The sequence below is a fragment of the Garra rufa genome, chromosome 10 (genome assembly GCF_049309525.1).
Source record: "Garra rufa chromosome 10, GarRuf1.0, whole genome shotgun sequence".
Taxonomy (NCBI): domain Eukaryota; kingdom Metazoa; phylum Chordata; class Actinopteri; order Cypriniformes; family Cyprinidae; genus Garra; species Garra rufa.
Genome location: NC_133370.1, coordinates 28,897,387 through 28,915,557, shown reverse-complemented (window position 1 = coordinate 28,915,557; position 18,171 = coordinate 28,897,387). Strand labels below are relative to the sequence as shown.

The following is an 18,171-nucleotide window of genomic DNA, read 5'->3' as shown; positions in this document are numbered from 1 at the left end:
TGCTCGCGAATTAAAACACACGAAGTGGAGACATTGTGAAAGATTCATTGTGCATAATGTTCAAACTGTGTTAGAGCTTTATGAGATCGCATTTGAACTGAGATGTCAACTTTAGCTTTGTCTGCTTGCATTCTGCTATGGATACACACAGTAGCTCATGCTTGCTCTTCTGTAAAGAATAACAGTGGTTTGAGAATGTTGATGCTTAGCCTATATAACAAATATTTTATCAGGAGCGTTTATGCTGGGGTTTTGTGAAATTACGAGATGTTACAAAACTGTTTCATGTAAATTCAATTGATGTACTGAAAAAAACGATATAGGTTACTTTTATGTGGGCAGGAGCGGGACAAAACATGAATGTCGAGGCGGGAACTGAACGAGATAAACATATTTCTGCGGACGCGGGACTGAAAAATACGTCCTGTGCATGTCTCTACATGCAGTGTTAAAATGCCCCCTATTGGTTAAACTCTGCATCAAACGTAATATAAGCATGAAGACGTAATGTGCACATGAAGCGACCTGTCAGAAACGACTTAAATGCTTGTTACCACATTTGATAATAAATCGAAATAATCGCAGCTCTTGCGATTTGAAAATCGCACCCTTTCAAATCGCGATTTCGGTTTAAAAACGATTAATCGTGCAGCCCTACACCAAATACACAAAAAACGGAAGAGAGGGGTGGGGTGAGCAGTAGATCATTATTATTTAAAGAGTCATGCACCGAAACGGGTCGCTGTGAACAGAGCTGTTTCTGACAAGGTAAAAAAAATTTGTTTTACACGACCTTTGATGAATTTTAACCAAAGTATGCTGCAGACATTTCATGAAGACCCTAAAGAATCATACCAACTTGTGGAAAAAGCAACCTGATCTCATGACGAGCTGTAATCATAACCATGTACAAAAACGATAACAAGTGCTCACTGTTTTACCGCCTCTAGTGTTCATTTCTGTTGGAAACTGCAGTGATATGTACCTATTGGTACGTATTTCGGGAAAAAGTTCCCAACGGTACGTTTTTGTCATGAGATCAGGTAGGGAAAATGGGCATCTGATGTTCCCTTTAAAGATAAGATTACTTTAAATTAATGTTCTATTAACTACTAAAATAATGTTTGTTTGTAATTCTTTTCTTCAAGGGAACCTTGCCAGAACACTAAAGCTAAAGTTCTCATAATGTTTTCTTTTAGCTGGGAACCAGCTAATCTCACAGTCATTTCTAAGCTGTGTGTTTGATTCATTACCAAGACGCAACTTATTAGAATCATTCATTCAGGATCCAGACTATATTTTGCACTGCATGTTTCTCATTTGCTAAAAAGAACTGCTCTTTCAAGTAATTTGTTCTGGAATCACACTATACTGATTCTGCGATTCATTCAAAACAACCGGCTCATTATTGTCATTGATTAGGAAATTTAGACTACAATGGTCACACTCTCTTTTTAACTCTGTAGATTCAGTAGCAGTGTTTTAGTATTTCAGTACATATTTGTATTATCAGCGGGATAATGCATTACATTTAAACGGATAGTTCACCGAAGAAATAAAGTTCTGTCATTAATTACTTATCTTTATGTCGTGTCGTTCCAAACCCGTAAGACCTTTGTTCGTCTTTGGAACACAAACTAAGATATTTTTGATGAAATCCAAGAGCTCTCTGACCCAATAGAGTCTGGCTGCAGACATGCACTCTCAGCGGCGCATGCGCACTCAGACACATGCACTCTCAGCCGCGCATGCGCAATTAGACACATGCACTCTCAGCCGCACATGCGCAATTAGACACTTGCACTCTCAGCCGCGCATGTATAATCAGACATGCACTCTCAACGTGATACACAGGATTCAACGGCCGCACAGGAATTGTAAGTATATTTATTTGTACAAGATTAAGTAAAGTAAAATTGTTGTTTTTAATTCTTAGGTAAATGTTCTTAAAATGATCTTTACATTTATCTGATATTTCAGGCACACACAGGCACCTCGACATAATGGACGTATTTTAAAATGGATTAGAGGAATCAACGACCGCTAAGGGATTATTGTAAGTGTATTTATTTCATTCGCACAAGAATAAAGAGATGTGAAAGTGCTTTTTCAATTATAAGGTGAACGTTATCAAAAAACTATCCTGATATCTATCACATATATCGCGTCTGTGGTAACGTTAATTGGTTACCTATTATAATTTATACGGTAAATTAGTGAAGAACTGTCTAAATTCAGTTTTGTTTAGACGGTGAAAAAATGAGTGTTTTACTGGGCTTGACCTGCTCTAATTGTTTAGACGAGGTGCTACTCAACATTATTTAATCTGAAGATGGATTTTTTTTTTAAATAATAAAAGTAATTTTAAAGTTAACAACGGTTCTTTAAAATGAGACATGAAATACAGCTCCAAGAAATTAACAAAAATTAAAAGAATATTAAACAGAATGATTTTCATTTCTGTCCCTTCAATTTATGCTCACAGCTGCTTCAATCAGTAGTCTTAGAAGGTTTAAAGCACCTGTTACCAAAGTGCACATTCTGCACAACTTGCTGCACTTTGTATCATTGCCCCTTGTGCCATTCATTTTATCTAAATCTAATTTATCTATCCATTTTTATCTATCTATCTATCTATCTATCTATCTATCTATCTATCTATCTATCTATCTATCTATCGTCTGTCTAATCCATCTAAATATAATCTGTAATCTTTCTAAATATAATGTATAGTATATCTAAATCTAATTTATCTATTTACGAAATTGTGCTTATTTCCTCCTTTTATTATATTTAAGGGTTTTCCTGGACAACCATATGGAAACGACTTTGGTGTATTTATGTTGATGGAAAGATGTACAATATGTTTGTGGTTAATTTGTGTTTTTGCTCTTAATACATACTTGTCTTTCAATTATTGTCTGCATTGTACATGTACTGAATGCCCCATTTGACTACACAGTTGTAAGTATTATTATAGTATTCACTAACACTGAGAAACTGAAACTTACAAAGGCCATTACCTTTTATGTTTTGAGCAGCTGGACATGGCAGAGCTGAGGAAATGGTGGTGTGTCATGTTGATAGAGAATTTTGGACTGGAACGGTAAAGAATTGTTTTTTTGTTGTTTTTGTTTTGTTTTTTGGCTTTTGAAAATTAAAAGCTTTCATGAGAGAGGAATTATGTAACATTTAATGTTCAATATCTATTTTCCAGACATGGAAATTGTTTGCCCACTATGCTGAGGAGTCCAAAGCCTTCCTGAGAGGTGATCAGCAGCCTGTATTTTGGTTGTATAAAAGGAGGTTTGAAGAAATCTCTCAGGTAAAAGCACATACTTGAAGAATCATAAGGTTAAAAATAGCATGTTTTCTTGACAAACTAGGTAAACTTGTGCTGTATTTTTCTATACGTTCAGGTAATTTGTACATGTTACTTTGTAGCTCCTCAGGAAAAGTGCCAGTTACTTTAAAAGGTAGTACTAAAGGTAACAGATTCAAACTCAAAATTCTAGGTAGATGAAATGTCTCTTCACCCGTGAGTTTGCATCGGAAAAGCAGGTGGTTCAGTCTATTTGAAAAGTAGGTGTTGTTAGAGGGATTGCAGTCATTATTGTTCAGCATATTTGTATATATCCTCTTTTGCATTGTTGTTTCTTAGGTGCGTGTCTTAAGACTGCAAGTCAGTGATGCATGGAGAACTCTGGGGATGATCTTGGCTCAATTCAGCTTCCTCGTATACTGTGCATGGAGGATGAAGAAGCTGCTGAGGCCTTGGACTGGTTCATCAAGGACGATCTTGTAGAGCCACTGATATTTGTTTTTGAATTTTTGCAAGACATGCATAATTATAATTTTTAGAGCATATTATTATCGAACACTACATTTAAAAACATAGTTGTTTATTTTTTATGTAATGATTTTATAATATAATAGTAGTTATAGTAAGTAATCTTTCATTTATTTTATCTATGTATTAAAATTGTTTGACAACAGCAACTTAAATAACCCACATATTGTCACAATACCATGTCATGTTATTTACTAAAGTAAACAATCACCAACAGCTGTGTGTTGAATTATTTTCCTGGTGTGTTTTGGAAGCATATTTAACATTGAACATTGAATGTGACAGCAACAGACTTTGACTTTTAATCTATGATTTAATAATTCATTATAAAATGTTAAATATACAGTAGTCAACTTTTAAAGTGGATCAAAAAAGTACATCAAAGTTGTCCTAAGACAAAAATGTGTATTGTTTTGGTTTTAAGACATCTTTGATAAAAGATTTTGATCCACTTCAAATGTTGATTACTATATATACACATAAAATTCTCATTGTGCAATGAAGGATTATAAATGGTGTTAGTCAATGATTTAATAATTCATTGTAAAGCTTATATATACAGTAGTCAGCACTTCAATCAAAGTTGTCCTTAATCCAAAACAATAACCATTCTTGTCTTACAGGACAAATTTAACTTTTTTGATCCACTTCAAACGTTGACCACTGTATAATGTTTCAGTTTAATTTTAATATAATTTATAATTATTAAAATAAGGAACATGTGTATGTGTATTTGCCAATATGCACATCTTTAACACAGGCACATATGCAAAGTAATCTGACATTACTGAAGTAGATTGAGTGTTGATTATTAGTGTTTGTACTAGCATTTTATATAAATCCGAGCCATGACCAGAAACACCAGTCTTTACGGCACTTTTAAATAGCAGCATTTTCCAGTCCACCTCCAAAAAATACGTTTTCTTTTTCATGTATATTTTCAGGCGGTGTTAATAGGAAGTTATTTTATTTCGTGCTTTTAGTTTGTAAAAAGCATTTTGAAGTGTTTCTGCCTTCGATCTACTGTAAATATCGCATGCGTGAATCTGAGCGCGTGCGTGAGGCTGAGTGCATTTATCTAAATGCGCATGCGCGGCTGAGAGTGCATTTGTCTAACTGCGCATGTGCGGCTGAGAGTGCATGTGTCTGAGTGCGCATGCGCCGCTGAGAGTGCATGTCTGCAGCCAGACCCTTCTCCTCTGACCATCCATAAACAGCACGGGTCCTACCATGTTCAAGGCCCAGATGGTACCAAGAACTCCCCAAATAGGCGCTAGGGTGACAAGGAGGAGAATAATTGTTGAATAAAGTTATTTTAGTTTTTTTTGCACAACAAAATGTATTGTCTTAGCTTCATAAAATTACGGATGAACCACTGATGTCACAAGGACTTTTTTAATAATATTTTGGTAGCTTTCTTGGCCTTGACCGTGGTAGGACTCTTGCTGTCTATGGAGGTTCAGAAAGCTCTCGGATTTCATCAAAAATATCTTAATTTGTGTTCTGAAGATAAACAAAGGTCTTACGTGTTTGGAACGACATAAGGGTGAGTAATTAATGACAGAATTTCATTTTTGGGTAAACTATCCCTTTAATTTAGGTTTTTTTAGGACCAGTAATTTTGTATCTTTAATTTAAAAGGAAATAGAAAATCCTATAGGAAAGAAAAACCCAGTAAGGACAAAATCCCCACACAACTAAAAATGCCAGAAGGGAATATAGAAAGTGAGACATTTAGCCTTGATTGAATGGCTACAGTCACCACATTGACAAACTTAGTCCTCCGAGCTGCCAAAGTCCCATAATGTTATGGGGAGCCACTACAGTTGGCAGAAGAAGCAGAAGCCAATTACGTTTTAATGTCACCACTAGAGACGAAGAATTGGAAGTGGCCCTGCAGACTGGCACTGAGCCCTGACTCACACGCTACATTACTGCCCTCAGTACCAGCTCATTTACACTGCCATGAGGAGACGCTGTTTCCTTGCGTTGCTAATACAAAACATCAGCTCCTAATTGAACAAACAGTAGGAGGAGCTTGTGCTGCTCATTTCAAACTAGAAATAGCAACCCTGCTGGAAAATCCAGCTTAAACCAGTAGCTGATTTGACATGGTTTCATTTATGGTCATTAGCTGGTCCATGCTGGTTAATCAGCCAAATTATTAGCTGGCCAAACTGGCGTTGACCTGGACTTTACCACAAGTGAACTTCTTTTTTAAAACACTCAGATATAATCAGCATGAAAATGACAATAGCACTCAAGCTGCTTGAACTCCACATTTTAACTCTACGTCTCCAGTATTTTGAGAAAAATCTCATGAGCATCAAGAATATTTGACCATCTGTCCATTCACATTATCAATTTCACTATGTTGCTTGCCATAAATGTGTGACAGAATACTAGAGTGGATGTCTGAAAATTGCTTGTGGGTTTTAATCGCCAAGGCACGTCTCGCTCAATTTATCTTGCTAAATGGTAGAGGCGTAAAGTTGCATATTGTCAGAACTCAACAGGAGGCTTAAAGAAAATTTTCAGTTTAACAGTTTATACACTCAAATACACAGATTTTTTCTCTTTGACAGATTGAATAAACAGTAAAGCAGCAACTGTAATCAGAGTGCCAGTGTCTATTTCGCACATTCATAATAATGCATTACTCAAGCACACAATGGGATTTCAGCAGCTTAAAGCTCCACGGACTGAGGGCTGGAGAGCGGTCACACTGATACTAAAGTGTGTCAGGCTGCTAAGACCAGGATTAAAAATCCTCTAATCCTCCATTAGTTTTAAATCAATGGTTCGTCTGTGGCTCCACACCAAGAACATATGGAGAAACCTGCCTCTGGTGTTTCATTTTCAGACATTTTCTTGAACATATATTGCTTAGCCTTAAAGTATCCACAAGTTTCTAGAAAAAATAATTTTTTCTCCCTTTTAGCCTCCAAGTTTTATTTGCTCCAGTTATTTTCTTCTAAATCCCCCAAAACGTCTGGTTTAAAGGAGTAACTTTGCCAAATTTAACCCAAAACCACACATAATGCCACAGGAGCCATAATTACCTCAAGCCACGAATTGTATCTCATTATTGCATTTATTTTAAGACTGTTCCATGCCTGTTCTGGTTGCAATCTAATGAAAATGAGGTGAAAACATGAAACTTGAAGCTAAACTAAAACGTTATTGATGTCAATGTACAACTTAAACATTTTTTTCGCTATAAATCATTGGAAGTCCTTGAAAAGAACATTGAAAAATGTGAAATGCCTCTTTCGTCTTTTCAGCAGAGAAGTGAAGTCCATCAATGCTGCATAATAGACTGTGGATTGGTATTCAAGGCAGGTGTAATGAGGGTCTTAGACATAAAACTACTCTAGAGACAAGATGCCAACTAGCCTTTTAATCCACTGACAAATGCCTGCTCTAACAAAAGATAAAGAAAAAAGGAGACAAAAATAAAGGCTCCAATGTTTCAAAGCAAAAAAAAAAAAAAAAATGGTTAAATAGGCCTGTTTTAAATCAGGTTTGCAACCCAAGTAACAGTTTACATTCCCAGCATTTCTTTCAAATCTGGAATCAAAAAATAACAGGGATAAGGAATAAATGTTAAACCTTTATTTATGAAATGGCAAATAAAATTGCTTAGCCTGATGATTTTTATATTTAATTTCAAATATTAAATAAACTATAGCTGGAAGCAGTGATCACTGGGGTTCAAGCGCTTTAAGGCATTTAAGCACATATGAAAAAAGACATAATTTAGCAAGCCTGTAACCACCTAAATCGTTGATTTAAAAAGCATCTTTACACTGTAAAAAGTTTTCACCAGATTCAACTTAAAAACCTAAGTTCAGCAGCTGCCTTAAGTTTTTAAGTTAAATCAGCTTAAAACTACAAGTCATTTTAACTTATTACAATAAAAATGAGTTGATATAACTTGTAAATTTAAATGGCTTAAGTTGATTTAACTTAAAATTGTAAGGCAGCTGCTAAACTTATATTATGTATTGTAACATTTATGACTGTTATAGCACTAGCTGTGGTCTGATCTTCTTAAAATTTTGCATGCTTGTTTAGAATCACTTGTCGCATGTGCTCACCAGGTTTTGTGAAGTTTTGAGTTTTCCTTTAGGCTTTATAGAATTTTAGGTAAATTTGGACATGCCCCTTTTCTAAATGACCCCATTGAATCTTTCCAAAGGGTATATTTCTTTATATAATTATTGACTTACATAGTCCAAAGAATTGTATTGCACTGTTTTTTCCCAGAGTTAGCGAAAAACCTAGGGCTAGTTTGCAGAAGTAGTTTTTTTACATCTTCTCAATTTGGAGTGGTTCTAGAGGCAAAGTTGTATGATATGAATATCGTGTGTATGTGCGAAAATGCGCAATGTACAATTGTTTACGCCCTTGAAAAATGTGATATCGTGCCTAAACTGCTCTCAAACTTCATCCTCCAATGTCAGCCATGTTTTTTTTTGAGATACACAAATGTCCTTATAGACACTTGTGAGACCAAGACCATGCACAGGGATTTCCATTTTGATAGGACAAGGCTGCGTGGGTATCACCTGTTTTATGTTTTTTTTTTCCTCTTATAGCACCACCAGATTTAGCTCATACATAAGTGTTCGGCTAATATATCTCATTCTGTTCAGGAGTTCTAGCCATTTTACTAAAAGTGGCCACGCCTCTTTCAAACTTTTTGCCGTCCCTTTACGACGGTGAGTTTTTCAAAAAATCAAAAATACCCCAAAATTTCGCCAGGCTCACGATCGAACCTGAAGTATGCATTTTGTTCGGCGTAAACCAAGGAGTTGAGCTTGCTAGGCACTTAATCCCCTAAATACACCAGTCACAAGATGTTTAAAGAGATTTTAAAGATATTTTATGCCATTCTAAACTATCATCCGTACAATGAAAGTGAGTGGTGTCCAAAACTAATTTGGACCCCAATGTCTGTCTTTGAATGGCAAAAATAAACTTTATTCAACAATTTCTTTGATGCATGTTCACAACGGTATCTAAGACAGACACGAAAGAGAAGTTGTTGAATGAATTCGTTATTTTTGTTCTCTTTGCGCACATACAGTATTCTTTTAGCTTTGTAAAATTACGGTTGAACCACTGTCACATGGACTCTTTTATCGATGTCCATTCTACCTTTCTAGGCCTTGAATGTGCTAGTTGTGCTGCTATCTAGGCAGGGTCAGAAAGCTCTCGGATTTAAAAAAAATATCTTAATTTGTGTTCTGAGGATGAACGAAGGTCTTACGGGTTTGGAACGACATGAGGGTGAGTAATTAACGATAGAATTTTCATTTTTGGGTGAACTATCCCTTAAAGCTCTCCTATCTCTATTTAAGCCTTTTTTGTGGGCCTAATAAAGAATCTGAATCATCAGGAATTCAAGTTTCAGCTGCAACATTCGAATAACATAAACAATTTCCAAACAGTAACCAAACACAGCATTTTTGTGATCCATTCAGCAAAACTCTGCCAAAGCTCTACCACAAAGCATGCAACTGATTTACCCAAAAGATTGGGAACAAATGTTCAATATTAGGTTGAGCTGTATAGTCTTCCCATCAGTTGGCATCGAGGCGTAGGTAAAGACCTTTAAATACACAGACCAAAAATGACAGACTGGAATGTGAGGAATGCCATTTTACCCTGTAGCTCACTTAAGCAAAGTCTGCTGTGAACTCTCAGACTCGTCACTCCTCCAGCTGTTCAGCATCCCGTCACTCAGTGACCTCTGAAGAACGTCAAGTGGGAATGTTTTTCTGCACACCTCTATAATCCAAGACAACCCGTACAAGAGTTATTAATTGCACAGCTGTCAGCTCTGGGATTGATTAGTTGTTCCTCTTACAAAAGCTTCCTGCTGTTGAACTTTAAGACCTTTATTCATACATACTTCATAGTCTGCTTCTGAATAATCAAATTTGATCTCAAGGATATGCTATGTTCTCACCGAACTAACACCAAATGGAAAAACGGCCAGAAATGGAGGGGTTGGAGGGAATCACGCTGACAAATTTGACAACAAACGTCGTGTTTCATCTCAGGAGTGTTCCAGGGGTAATTGCTCGCAAATATGCCTAATGCAGATTGGTGCTTATCTCAAGACAGAACCCTTTAACCACAATCTCGGTCGAAATCTTCTACCTTTTGAAGGACGAAAATGAGATGTTTGGAGTTAGGGCCAGCTTCTATGTTTTGAGCAGACTCCAAAGGGTCTGGAGTGAGGGTGAACAGGAGGTCAGACCCGTTCACTCATGTTGTTTACTCATGCACAGATGACTGCACAGCTCCACACAGACCACTATCAAGGGAATCACCTCTAGCCAAAACGAAAAATTCGGCTCCGGCAGTTGCGTTAAACACGCGGGGCAGATTTCAAAACTCCAAACGCCACATCAATCAAAGTTGCAAATATGTTGTAATCCATCACATCTACATTACACTGAAAAACATTCAAGCCCTCAAGCTGTTTTCTTTCTACCCCCCTTCTTCCAAAACGGCTACCTAATATGTGAGGGGAGCAACAGCAATTCCTCCACCCAGTTCAAAGCATCCTGTGATCTGTCCACTCCAAGTTTTTAATTTTATTTTCACTGGTTAGAAAAGCCCCACTCCCAAGTACATTTCACAGCAATACTGTCACTGCTTCACTGTAAAGTGTGTGTGTTTTAAATGAAAATCTGGATACAAGATGGATTAAGTAAAATCATGTTTGTTCAATTTATGTACAGTTGCAAAGAGGAGTGTGTTCGGTTCAGAAATGAATTGCAAACAGGAAGCAGAATTCAATTAAATTTAAGGGATAGTTCACCCAAAAATGGCAATTCTGTCATCAATTACTCACCCTCATGTCATTCCAAACCAGTAAGACCTTTGTTCATCTTCAGAGCACAAATTCAGATATTTTTGATGAAACTCAAAAGCTTTCTGACCCTGCATAGACAGCAACGCAACTGACAGTTCATGTGACTCACATGAACGTGCGTCAAAGACTGACTCAGAAGAGAAGAAATTATTAAATAAAATTGTTATTTTAATTTTCTTTGTGTATAAATTCTCTTAGCTTCATAAAATTACAGTTGAACCACTGATGTCACATGGACTTGATGGACTTGGATTTTATCAATGTCCTACCTTTCTGGGCCTTGAATCTGGTAGTTTTGTCAAAAATATTTTAATTTGTGATAATGAACAAAGGTCTTATGGGTTTGGAATGACATGAGGTTGAGTAATTAATGACAGAATTTTCATTTTTGGCTGAACTGTCTCTTTATAATTGCAGCTTTAGTGAGCATAACAGACTTCAAAACCATTAAAAAATGTGACAGACCTCAAACTGTTTGTTTGTGTTTGTGTATATATTAATCATACTCAATAAAATACCTTTTGACCATGGTGGGACAAAACTTTCCAACTCAATTAAAATTCCAATTTATGAACCAATCTCGTTCACTCTCCCCACTGAGAGCCTTTAACGTGTTACTCTCAGAATGGAGCTCTTTTGTAAGAGAAAACACAGATGCTCTAATATAAAAAAGCTTCTCAATCAAAGCAGTTCACATACTCATTCTCTTGCGGTTGAGCTTCATGACCTCAGGTCTCCAAATCTCACCATCTATTCATTGTTTTGGTTGAAAGAAACAAAATGTGATGTCTTCAGATGTGTCTTTTCCACTTTGACACCAAGCGTGACCTCTGGCAGCAGACAGTAATCTGATCTCCCATCGCAACCCCGGGAAACTTGCAACATTGTGGTGTCTGAGGCCAGAGACTGGAGCTGCTGGACTTTGATTCAGCAAAACCTGCTTTCCTAAGTGTCAGAACTATTAAGCTCAAACGTCATGCCAAGAAATGAAATAATCGCAAATGTATAAGTACTAGGGTACATGACAGCAGAGACGGATCTTTCCATCTGCAGTCGGCAGCGTTCGAGTCGTTCAGAGGTTGTTGACAGACCTGGCACTCCTTGCGCTTGGCTCATCTGTCAGTCTAACCACAGTTCCTGACAGACGCTGGTCCTGCATATGTCTCAGCTGTGCCCCTTCCAGCTTCCAGAGGGGCATCTTGTTTTGATTAAAATGCCTTCGGAGCTTCTCATGCGAGATTCTGGGGCTCTGCAGCATTTGTGCGTTTAAGAGCAGCTGCGCTCATGCACTACCAGCGAGCACATGGACTAATCACTCACGTTATCCCTCTTTATTCTGACACTAACTTGTGTATTAATAAGCAATTCATATGTGTCCTGCGTCATCCTGCATGTTAAAAACTGGTGGGAGCAGTCCAAAAGTTGTTTAAGGGTTCACCATCTTAAGCAGTATCAGGTATCAAAGTGTTAGGTGCAGAAAAACACGTTCGGTTCCGGCGTGAGCATATAATTTGTGTTTTGTTTGTTTGTTGAGGAGTCAAACCGCCACATCTCTTTGATGTTTTCACTCTCTAATTAGCATAATAAAAAGAAGTGAAGTAACCGTGTCACCATAAATATTGTTCTAGAAATATTCCTCCTTATGGGTCCAGGATTCATCTTATTTAATCAAAAACATCATAAAGGAAATATTCAAACATCTGGTGTTCAAACCAGGGCTTTGCCACAGTAAAGGAGGCGAAGGAAAGGCATTTCATGTTCCTAACCAGTCTGCCCTGTTCTCATTCGCTCCCCTCCCCAGTTTGGAGAGCCTGGCTGGTGATGCATAAAGCAGAGAGGATCTGGAGAAACAGTCTGAAGCCTGATCACCCTCGTCCTGGCCTGGGCCCCCTTACACAAATTAACCACATGTACACTCTGCCTGCACACAAATTTCTACATTAGCAGATGACGTCCGGAGAAAATTAAATCGAAGAAACTCTACAAACCAAAGACAATGAAACATTTTTGTCAGTCATTTTTCTGTGAGCTATTCCATAAGATCACGGAGATGAAGTTTCTACATAAATACATCTTTAAATGGGTCTTCTGGCAGAGGATTAACAGATTAAGTCAAATCTAAGAAACGAGTTACTTATACTGAATTGTGATTGGCTGGCCCGCTAAGCAACCAAATCTCACAGTGGCTGCCGGATGCCAGGCTAAACGTGTATGATCCCTCTGCCTTATACATGAAAAGCAGCCAAAGCATTTGGCCTCAAAGCTCATTATTCACAGATTCTTATTAGTGCAGCGCTGATCTAATCTCCAAAACCTAAAATAGCTAATCTGCAGACTGGGCCGTGCATTTCATGGCTAAATGGAAACATACTGTTAATCCAGAAAAAGACTGGAGTACGTCTACAGAGTTCCTGTCATAGTCCAGATGAAATATTACAGGTTATCCACCGAAAAGGAGTGTGTTTCCCAAAAGCAACTATTGTCGCAAGTTCTGTCCTTAGCAATAGATTTCAATGGAACTAACAACCATAGTTAGCAAACGATGCTTTTGGGAAACGCACACCAGAAAGGTAGCAAGGACATCATTAAAATAGTCCATGCGTCGTGGTACTTAGGTGAACATGTGTCGAAGAAATTGATAAATTAAGTCGTTATTTTTGTTTTCTTTGCACACAAGTATTCTCATAGCTTCATAACATTACGGTTGAACCGTTGATGTCACATGGACAATTTTAAAAGTGTGGTGACATAAGAAATCAAATTTTCCTTGATCTTTGGACATACAAGAGGTCTTTGTACCATTAAACATCCTGCAGCTTTCATAGCTTAAAACATCCTCCTCATTGTAACTAATCATTTACTTAATCAAGCTCCAAAAACAGCTCGTTTGAATCTGAGGTGCAAGATGACATCACCCGGGCACAAACATTTGCACAAACAGAGTTTCCAGAGCGGGACATTGACGAATAGCCAACTGGCGTTCAGACAGGTGACTGTTTAGAATCACCTGTCACATGTGCTCAGCAGGTTTCGCCAAGTGTTGAGTTTTGTTTTAGGCTTTATAGGATTTGGGGTAAATTTAGAAATGCCCCTTTTCTAAACGACCCTCTTATAGCAATGTTTTTTTCCCAAAAAACCTAGGACTAGTTCACAAAAGTAGGTTTTTTACATCTTCTCAATCATTTAACAAATGATTTGATTGACAGCAGTGGTTCTAGAGGCAAAGTTGTCTGGAATGAGGAGTTTTGTCATATGATATAATTATTGCGTGTATATGTGCGAAAAACTGCAGTGCACAATTGTTCCACAATTGTTTAAACCCTTGAAAAACACGATATTGCCCCCCAATGGCGGCCATGACACATAAATGTCCTTTATAGACACTTGTGGCACTTTGGACAAAGACCATGCACAACAATGTTCATGACGATAGGACACATGGTTGTGTAGATATAGCGATTTTTATGTTTTTTTCCCTCTTATGGCAGCACCAAGTGGCCAAGCTCTGCGATTTTTGTCCTGCGACCTCAGATTGAGCTTGTACATTAGTGAGTCGAAAATTCAATCTATTTTTTGATAATTATTAACATTCGCTCTCCAGAGAATCTTTCTGAGTTATGAGTGATTTCGTACTTTTGATTGCTGTAGCGCCCCCGTCAGACCGATTGGGGTGAGCCTTGGTGACAATGTCGGCAGTGTGATTACTACCATCCCTCCAAGTTTCAAGTCTCTATGACTTACGGTTTGGTCTGCACAATCAGTTTTTTTTTATGTAGAGATTGCTGATCCTAAGGTGATTAATGACAGATTTTTCATTTTTGGGTGAACTAAAGCAGGTATTAGAATCACATTTTTATTCATAATTATAATTTTTTTCTCATTTTTATTCCTCAACTCACCATAAAGTCCAAAGGAAAGGATTACAATATTATTTCACATTCATTCTGCAGATTAAGCTTCTTATAAAGCAGCTCCTGGCCTCCTAAAAGGAAGCAATGACCTCATCAGGGTAGTTGGGGCACAATGGAAATAACTGCCTACCGATTTCCTGTTCTCTCTACTGTTCCCCATTACAGGAAACAACCGTGAGAGACAAAGGTCTCTGTACTCCAAGAGCATTCCACAAACACACATGCCAGTGATGCAGAATGACAAATGCTGATGATTCTCCTTTCTGACATTTTTACTGGAAATTACAATTATATAAAAGACTTTAGATAAGCCATTTTAAAGCACAGTATAGTCATGCTACCACACCTACATTCCCATAATGGTAGTTCTGCAATAAAAGATGCCAGACTGGGTATCTACATAAAGGCCACACCAAAGCAGCACACCAGCAAACTGGTCCAGCGGGGGTCTTGTTTATTCTTTCTCCACATAAGCGAAGCATCCTTCTCCTCCCAACTCCCTCACATAACTACATGTCACTAATCAGGGGTGCGCTGCGGTCGCTGTAATCATCCTGTCATTTGGCATGAAAACTCAAGTCTTTTGAAGAGCTTACAAGAGTTTAAAGTAGCTGGCCCAGAATCCTCCAACACGTTCATAATTGATTTGAGACTCTTCACAGGTGGTCAGATCTTCTTGCACTTTTTTCCTAATGTTGTTTTGAGAGTCTCCTACAATAGGTTTACATGCATGCAAGGTCAGATATGCATTAAATATCACCTTTTGAACAATTCTTAAACACTTCGTTCAAAGCAGTTCAAAGATATAGTCTCTCTAAACCCCTCCTTTCTGTGAGCCTACTCTGCTCTGATTGGTCAGATGGTCCAGTCTGTTGTGATTGGTCTACCACGTACAGCGCGTGTCAGAAACGATACACCCATAGCCATAGTTCTGTATTCTAAATGCTATATAAACATCTATTAATGAGATATCTTTCAAGAGCAAGCGTTTTGTGAATCCTGCTGTTTTCGTGCATGGCTCTTTAAATGCAAATGAGCTGCTGCTCCCCGCCCCCTTTTCAGAACAGCACTGTGCATTTACAGCTCCTACCTCAGATACTCTGCCAAAAGACATCTGTTTGGTTTTGATTATCATGTCTATCGCACTGAAATCATGCTTTTTAAATCATATTAGTTTAGTTCTCTTTCATGTCTTATTGTAGCCTAGAATCTAGACGCGCCCCTAGTGGCAGCAAATTACATTTGCTTCTAAGGTCAGTCTAGTTACTCTCAATTCACTTAAATTTCCGAAAAATCCAAGATGTACCGGGCCAATCACGAGTCGGTGGGCGGGCTTAACATGATGACGACTGACCTGCGACCATAAGTTCAGTCAGACATGAATTCCTGGTTCCGTGAATTAAGCGTGGAAAACTGAACAGTATTTATAAATTTTTTTACTTTAGATACACAGCCACGTCCATGTGTCCTGAGCAGGAGCTCGTTACATCTGAACGCGCTGTGGTGTAGAATACGCAAACACCGGAAGCGATCTGTGGCGTGTATACGACACTCACAGCACAAGAGATTGTGGATATAGCGGCTATTCAAAATGGTAATTACTTGCGCTTGTCCTGGTTGTTCAAACCCATTTAAAGCTGAAAAAGATTTGCGCAAACTCATCCTGGACTTTTTTTTTTACATATTTCCCCTTTCGGTGTTTGCGTATACTACATCAGAGCGCGTTCACATGTGACGAGTCGAATCATAGATATGCTAAACTCGTGCTCATGACAGATGGACGTGGGTTTGTATCAAAGGTAAAAAGAAAATTTATATAAATACTGTTCATTTTCTTGCAAAAACCGATCGTTTCGTGTCTTAGGACATCAATGTATCGTCACGAGCCGCAGGGTGTAATTTGGATTTGTCTGTGCATGTTTTTGTTTACTTTTGAAGGTTTAGTGCCCATCTATGTCTATTATTTAGCTGACAGACTGCACAGTGCACTGATTTTTGTTAAAAATCTTCGTCGCTCTGACTACGTCACCTGACCGACTAAGTCTCTGATTGGTTGTAGCGCTATCCTATTGCGTGGAGAGGAGTTTGAAAGACAACCGTTTATCCCAGCCCTCCGGTTGAGCCCTGTCTATGGAGAGTGCCCAGACCCTACATTTATGTGGGTCTGGCTTGCCAGGCTAGTCTTATTGCGCTTAAACTGTCAAATACACACAAGTTTATGTTAAAAACACAAATAAGTTACAAAAACAGTTGGTTTTGTCTGTGAAGGTAAATGACTGGGAAAGAAATCACATGTTTGTATTAGAACTGTGTAGCAGCAGCATAATACAGAAAGTAAATCAATAAATACATTGCTTTCTTGTCTCCTTTGAGGCTGGGACTCTAAATAGTGTTCTGTGCTCATCTGTGCAGCCAAAGACAGAACAGTTAGATGTTTTACCGAACTTTTGCAGTGGCATTAGAACTGGTATACCATTGTCACTTGCAAAAACGTGCAGATTAAGGTCCGGTAATATTATAATAAAATCCCCTTTCTACGTCATGGGGGAGTGAAATCTGACACGCTCATTTTTTTCACGTTTGAAGAGAAACGCTTACCTAAACAAAGTTACTGGGTTGTCCTTTTTTACGTTTTTCCCCACCAGGGACAATTTATAGCATATAAACACGGAAGAAGTCATATTTTCATGATATGTCTCCTTTAATATCTTTGCATTCCATAGCGCTTTAGCATGCAAGAAATACCATGTGCACATCTGCCTGTGTATTATTAAAACACTCTATGGGGAAAAATAGCAATATAATGACTCAAATATTGAAAACCTGCAGCAATACCGTTACCAAACCTCTGTCAGACTTGCAAAGACTTAAGCTCTGTGGAAAGAAAAACAGTGTGGTTGAGTATGGGAATCTTTAAATGCCGTGCTCTGCCAAGTGTCTACGGACTTCAAATGAATTTCCTCTCTTAAACGTCTACTGTTGAATCTCTGCAGCAGTGAAAACAGGCAGACAAAGAAAATATGCCTACAACCTAAAACCCAGTGCCTGGGATAAATCAGTTCCCTCTCACCTCTGCCATGGCCAAACTCTCAACCGGTTTCCTCTTCACTTCCAGAGAGTTTTGTCATGACATTATGGGCAACACTTTCACCTTGTACATCCAGAGGTTAAAACAAAACAGCAGTCCGAATTTATCCATATCATTTGGTTAAACAGGCAAACCTTGTGTTGGGAAAAGTTGTAACACAGACACCTGCGAGACATTTCCCTTGAAAAACAATCACTTCCCTTTGCTGCTGAGCAGCTTTCAACACCACTGGTACTTGGGTGAAGCCAACTAGCGGGAAAAGTTGCCAAATGGAGAAATTTAATTTTCTATAGTCCTTTCACAGTGGCTAAGATGTTTCAGAACCCAGTGAGCTTGCTGCACAAAGCCTATAGTCTACTGGCTTCTGTGGAAGAATACTCTAATAAGCATAAATATACACAGCACACACTTTTAGAAGAAATAGTAATTT

The 18,171-nt window shown here is 38.1% G+C and overlaps 1 protein-coding gene and 1 long non-coding RNA gene across 2 annotated transcripts in view; one reads left to right on the top strand and one right to left on the bottom strand.

Annotated features, from left to right (window-relative positions):
• Positions 1–18,171, bottom strand: part of fbxl7 (F-box and leucine-rich repeat protein 7) — a 49,935-nt gene that overhangs the window by 9,314 nt on the left and 22,450 nt on the right. The gene's annotated exons all lie outside the window — the stretch shown is intronic.
• Positions 2,825–3,965, top strand: LOC141343612 (uncharacterized). Its single transcript, XR_012356782.1, has 3 exons — positions 2,825–3,106; positions 3,218–3,325; positions 3,662–3,965. It is a non-coding gene; the product is annotated as an uncharacterized lncRNA (long non-coding RNA).